At 31.9% G+C, this 6,752-nt stretch overlaps 1 protein-coding gene across 1 annotated transcript in view; it reads left to right on the forward strand.

Moving 5' to 3' along the window:
• The first annotated feature begins 458 nt into the window (after positions 1–458).
• The window catches only part of PMCA (plasma membrane calcium-transporting ATPase 3), a 728,428-nt gene continuing 722,134 nt past the window's right edge, over positions 459–6,752 (forward strand). The window contains exon 1 of the mRNA XM_067047708.1: positions 459–630. The gene's annotated coding sequence lies outside the window, so the exon portion shown is untranslated. The remainder of the gene's footprint in view (positions 631–6,752) is intronic.

Genomic DNA, 6,752 nt, shown 5'->3' on the forward strand with positions numbered 1-6,752 from the left:
ATACGATGGTTGAGAATCTGGGTTACTGGCTCATGAGCATCATTTGAATGTGGACAAAGTGGGAGTACACTTGAGCGCGATTCTTCAAGATGGCTCAGGAAACCTATTTGTTTATTTTACAGCTATGACGAGAGTAAATGATAAAAACTGTCTGTTTACTCTTCTTGAAAGCATCTGAAATAGAGATGGATACTTGTGTTCGTGTTCCACCTCTTTGGCGGAAGACATTATCGACTTTCAATAGAGGTGTTTGACAGAAGTGACAATACTACATTGCGATAGACGGGGCTGTTTGTCGAAACATCTTCAGCAATAGAGAATGAGACAGAGCTAGCGAGCAGAGACACAGATCGATGCGGGGAGGGGGAGCCAGAGAGAAGAGCGCGGTACGTTGGTCGACGCAGGCGCTTGCCTAGAGCGGAGGGTAGACGAGCTGGAGGCAGGCATTAGGTGGCTAGCCAGTGCCGTTCGAGAACACAGTGTGCGGTGTGTGTTTTTTGTGACCGGCCTTTTATTTATTGACCCTCTTTCTCTTTTCTCTTTCACTATACTTCACCTTATTATTTTTTTCTTATCTTTCTCTGTGTACGATCTCCGCTTAATAAATTGATCAGCTTTTCATCTTTATCGGTGAGTAAATTGCAAGCTTTATTTTTGATTTTCGGCATTCGATTCTTTTTTTTCTTCCCCTAGTGGTTTGGCGATCCTTGATTCTTATCTGAACGAGAAGGGCATGGGGATCATTCTGTTTCATTACTTTCGAATGAGCGCCATTTGCAGCTCTTAACGTGATAAGCACTAAATCGTTCTCTTTCTTTCCTTTTTTTCTCCCTCCCTTTTTTTTTTGTTCTTTTATCAACTGTTCCTCAATTTAGAGAATACCGTCTCTTCACCTCTTCAGCCGAGCTGTTGAAAACAATGGCAGTAAGAACAGGAACGACATCGTTATTGTGCACTTCTTATCTACCTGAGACCAAGAAACTGAATTGACTGTTACAAGAAGAATGTACCTTAAAGATTTAGTAAACATTGAACTCTATTATCCTATAGATTATAAATAAAACATACAAAATACTGAAAGCATCATAGATTTTTTTAAAAAAACAAACTTCATTCGATGAATACATTTATACATATGTGAGTGTGGGTGTGTACACCACATGCTTTTTTCTGTACAGCGCTTAATATATAATATAATTTTATCTTATTAAACATAAGCTATAAAAGTATTTGTTTGTGATCCTCCCGATCTTAAGGATACATTATTTTTAGTTTTGTAAGTTGTAAAATTGAATTATTTCTGTAATAAGTAATGAATTGAATCTATTCCATTCGAATTTGTTGAATCATGAGACTGAATTCATTAATGTTTTTGTGAAGAATCGTAAAGAGGTATGGAAGGCTCACAACGTTGATGGTTCCCGCGTAGCCCAGATGAGCTATCGATGTCGGGTCCTCCACGCCCCTCCGACCTTCTGATCGGAAAATCAAGGATTGTAGCTCCTGCTTCTCTTCACTAGAGTGTACTAGCAGAAAAGTAGTTTTAACCTATTCTATAAAGATAATGAGCGCCATTTATCGCCTGCTTATTAAGTTGAAATTCAATATTTCCACTTTCCTATGAAGTAACATTGACCTTTACCAACTTTTATTAAATATAGAGATACATAATCTATCTAGCATGCATTAGTAGTTTTTAGATATATTTCAAGACTACAATTATAAGGTAAGGTACAAAGAGATGAATTCTGGCCTACTTTCGGAATGAGGGCAGTGGAAGAAGCGGCCAACATTCAGAGCGCTCGATAAGGTATTCAACCAACCTGAGTTGCAAGGGCATCTTAGTTGTAGTTCAAAAAGAAATAGTAAATAAAATAAAATAAATATTTTATAAAAGTAGAAATCTTAGCTGCATGAAATTTATTGTCTTCACTGGAAAATGAATTATAAAAACAGGATTAAAAGACTATTGTGTCCAATATTGAGTCATTTAAGATATAATCTGCTTTATCCATAGTTATTTTTGACTCATTGTTACAGTTCAACATACATCGATTCAAAAAAATCCATATTCATGTCAAAATTATCAAATTCAACTTCATGAAGATAGCAATTAATACATATACATTTAACACACGAATGAACAATTTAAATTACATATTATTATTCAAAATGTAATTAAATAAAGTTGAATTTATAGTGTACAGATCTTTACTTGATGGTATAGTTTATAACAATATATATTTAAAATAAAGAGAAACTATATAACTGATCAATTATTTTAACCAAGAATCAACAATTTTAATTCCATCAAACGAATCAGGCTTCACATTTCATAAATATTATTTTTATGTGACACTTATATTACAGCCTCAGTGATAAAAATGTTGCTATGCACTTGTTGATCGAAAATTGATTTTGCGATCGCTCAACAGTGTAAAAGAATTTATGTTTAGATTATATTTTGTAAATTAAATTAATCTATGTACTTTTGAAATAAATTTTTAGTTTTGGTTATAAGAGGAAAAAAAAAACACTATTCGGAATGAATCAGAAAATATCAAAGAAAAAACACAAATTTTCATTTGTCATGTACAGAATTAAGGCAAAAATATTGTCCTTTCTATAAACATGAATTTATTGTATCAAATAGTTGAAAATATGGTCAAAGGTGATTCATCTATAGAAAATTAGAAACATATTGGTACTTTTATGATATTTATATTGTGTTTCCGTGATGCATATTGGTTAGCAGTAATAAATAATAATAAATTTTGTGTTTTTTATTTCTATTTCATCTTATTCCACATATTTGTGATGTACATCACCTCCAAGAATTGTATGAACATTGACTCAGCAAAACCACGTTCCTATTTTGTCGCGATAAATACCAAAATTGAACACAATCCACGTAATTACAAGTTCTTTATGTTGCAGTAAAAATAAAATTCAAAAACCATTCTAAAGATCAAATTAAATACACACATGTTTATAAATATATATATACAATAGTTTATATACTCTTAAACATTTAACGATCGAAACAGGACATAATATTAAGGAATACAAACAGATATTCCGAATTTCAAATTTAAGAAGCTTAAAGGTAAATTATTCATAGTTATGTAATATTTTTTTTGAGCCTAATAACAATTGATAGTTGTAAAAATGTTCAAAAACTAAAAAACAACCTAGTGATGATGAATACCTAGATACTAAAAATGTAGGTTTTGTAGCAAACCATTGCAACACCACTACCATGATGGAGTCAACCACTTAAATAGACCGTATCTCATTCCAGAGATTTTGAAGATGGGGTTTGTATTATAATTGTTATATATTAGTTTACACAGAAATTAAAAACAAATCCATGTAAAAGATCAAATTAAGAAAATCAATATAACTTAATTTATAAATCAGAATTCCTCAATGTCTTGTTACAATTATGTGTGAAAGAGAAATTTTGCATGAAGAATCGAATGTAGCAAACAAATAAATATTCAGAAAAAATATATAGTAAATGAATAATCATATATAATAAAAAAATAAAATATAGAACAAGGATATTGATGAAGTACAAATTTTACAAAGGAAGTCAAATAAATTGGATTCAAATTACCTGTAATTTTTCCAATAGTCCATTAACATCTAATGTCATTTTGAATCCAACTTTTGCAATCCTACACAAGTGGAATTAGTGATATCCCAAATTCTTTTTTCATTTATCAAAATATTTCAAGGATGGTGTCGAATTAATCCTCTGGTAGTAACATGATTTTTCCCTTTCAATAGGGATCTGTGTGACACATCTGTCTGACAGGCAGACAATGTCAAAAACACCAGTAACTGGAATTGAACATTTTTTTTTCTTTCATTTTTTTAAGTATGTTCTTATTTAAAAATAATTCAAGTTAAACTTGAATTGTACAAATGTACAAAGCTTACTTGTACAATCAAAGCTTACATTTTAAAAAATTAACAAACAAACCAAGAGAATCGACAGAAATATATTTAAATAATACAAGCAAAGAAATAATATGGCAAAAAAAAAAATAATAAAAAAATTACAAGGTTACAAAGAAAAAGAAGGAAAAACTGAACGTGCTGGAGAAAGAATCTATCGAGAATGCTGAAGCGATCCTCTTCCATTGAAGCTTTGAACAACACCGAAGCACATGGGGAAGCTGAAGACAAGTAAACCATAGCAATGTGATAGGAACTACGTCAGCCTGTAAGGCAGATGTTACCACCAGATGTTTAAAATAAATTACAAAAAAATTCCATCTTGAAAACTCCAGATCCCTAACAAAACACACCATTCTTAACGAAAAGCCCATCTAGATAACCATAACATGCAAAATGGAGCTTAGAGCTTCCAGGATCTCCTGATGTCTTGACTAGGGAAAGCCAAAATCCTTTGTAAAATCCTGCATGCTCCTCACGGTAACACCAAATAAATAATAAGACCTTTATTTTCCATTCGTTGCAGGCTTTAAATGAAACAGGTATGTTAAAAAGCCCCTTATGCATTAGCCCGCTTCCTTCCTTACCATTCGAGTTTCGATGATGGTGCTGAAATGAAGATTTTTCAGATCAGCTATAAGAGTGTATGTAAGAAACATAAAGTCAAAGGATCCAAATATATAACATATTAAAACAATTTTTTTTTAACATAAAATAAACTTAACAAGTTTTAAGAACTAATTCTAAAATATCTTACATATTGCAAAATAAAATAAATAATATTGAATTTAAATTGTAAAAAAATCACAATTTTTCATTTACCTTTGACTCACTTACATGCCCAAGTGCAAGTTCAACCTAAAGTTTTATTTTTTTTTAATTCAAGAAATCATATATTTTTTATAATATTTATATCAACTATGTTGAACATGAATATTAAAAGGCATGGAAAAATCAATTATATGAACACTAATAGTGGTATTAAATAAGTCGCAGCAACATTCGAATTACAATACATGAATAATCAGTAACCTCTGCCACTATAACACGTAAAGGGTACTCACCCTCTGGGTTTTCCCCTAACTCATTGAAGGGTCATGTCACCCATCTTATAGAGGATCAGATTGCTCCAGGAAAGTATCCCGACCAATTATCAATTTACGGCGATTAAATAATTATTTATTTATAAACAGAATAAATAATTATCTATTTATAATTATAAATGTTGGGGGTTGGTAGCTCATTGGTAAAGTATTATGCTACAAACTCCAGGAACCCGGGTTCGAATCCGACTTTGGTATTCTTCGTATTATGTAGCTGTGAGTCAGCCCTGTGGGCTCGGAAGCCTCATAAAAAGGGTACCCTTAATCGGGGAAAAATCTAATGGTTGAGCTTGATTCTGATCAAATCCCCTCCGTTTTTTATCATTTTTTTTTCAATACTTAGATCGTTCACTAGGGTTTTGAGTTAGCTAGTAGAGAATTAGCAATAATGTTTTCACATGTAAATTATTGCTAATATAGAAGTTTTCTATTTATTTGTTAATTTTTTTTTATATTTATTTATTTGCAACTCTTTTTACATTAAAACACATTAAGTAAATTTGATGTAAGATCAAAATGGAGTGATATATGGATGTATACTAGAAGGTCTCGAGGTCATCTTCTTTTCAGGCGCCTCAGAGGATTGTCAAGAATGGAAGAGGAAGCAAGGTTGGAAACTAGTGGGTTTGGGTGGTATTTTAAAATTAGAAAATATAAAAAAGTACTATATATACAAATCAATTCATGTCAGACTAAATCAGATTTGAAATGTAAATGGTTACATTTAAAATGGAAGCATTTATGTTTTAATCGGAAAGAATTACATTTGAATTTATAAAAGGTTACATTTGAAATGGAAATGATTAAATTTGAATTGGAAAAAGTTACATTTGGTATGGAGAAAGTTACATTGGATATGGAAATGGTATATATGTTGCCAACTAGTGTGACATTCATATATATATCTGAAATCAGACGAATATATAAAAAGAGGTGCAGGTAGGAAATTGGAACCTAATGGCATAACTAAGACCGAAGTGTACCAGATCTGTGAATTTTGAAAAATAAATATGTTTGCATGTAGCAATAAAATCAAAGTGCGGCTCTTAGTATGTATAACGAAAACATTATTACCTTGAAAACTATAGGATATTTATCCTTTAGGAAAAATGTTTGTTAAAACTACGATATACGTCGCAAAAAATACCTATAGAAGGATTAAAGATGATTTTTGGAGGTAAATAAAAAAAAATATTTTTTTTTTTACACTGTAATTGATTGAACGGGAGCGGGATAGCTCAGTGCTACTAACTCCAAAGACCCGGGTTCGAATCCGGCTAGGACAAATTATTATTTATTTCTGTGGCTTCTAGAGGCCTCCTGGGGTCCACCCAGCCTCATAAAAGAGCCACTCACAAACGGGGAAAAATCCAGTGGTTGAGCGTAATTCTGACCAAATCACCTCATTGCACAACCGTTGGTCTATAAACAGTACGTCCCTAAAAAGTACTGCACCTTTGACCATGGCGCGTATACCAAGGTAAATAATTATTACAAGCTAAAAGATACGTATTTTTCTTTTACTCACGGGTTGTATAGAATGTTTTTTGTTATAGATCATTTTAAGGTGGACTATGATAATTTATAATTTCATGAGAATTCTCGGACTCTGTATAACGTCATAAAACTGTTAGTATCATGCCAAACCAAGGACTGGTAGTATCATGCCTAACCAAGGACTGGTAG

Source organism: Halyomorpha halys, unplaced genomic scaffold (assembly GCF_000696795.3).
Source record: "Halyomorpha halys isolate HHAL.00 unplaced genomic scaffold, Hhal_1.1 Scaffold389.1, whole genome shotgun sequence".
Lineage (NCBI taxonomy): Eukaryota > Metazoa > Arthropoda > Insecta > Hemiptera > Pentatomidae > Halyomorpha > Halyomorpha halys.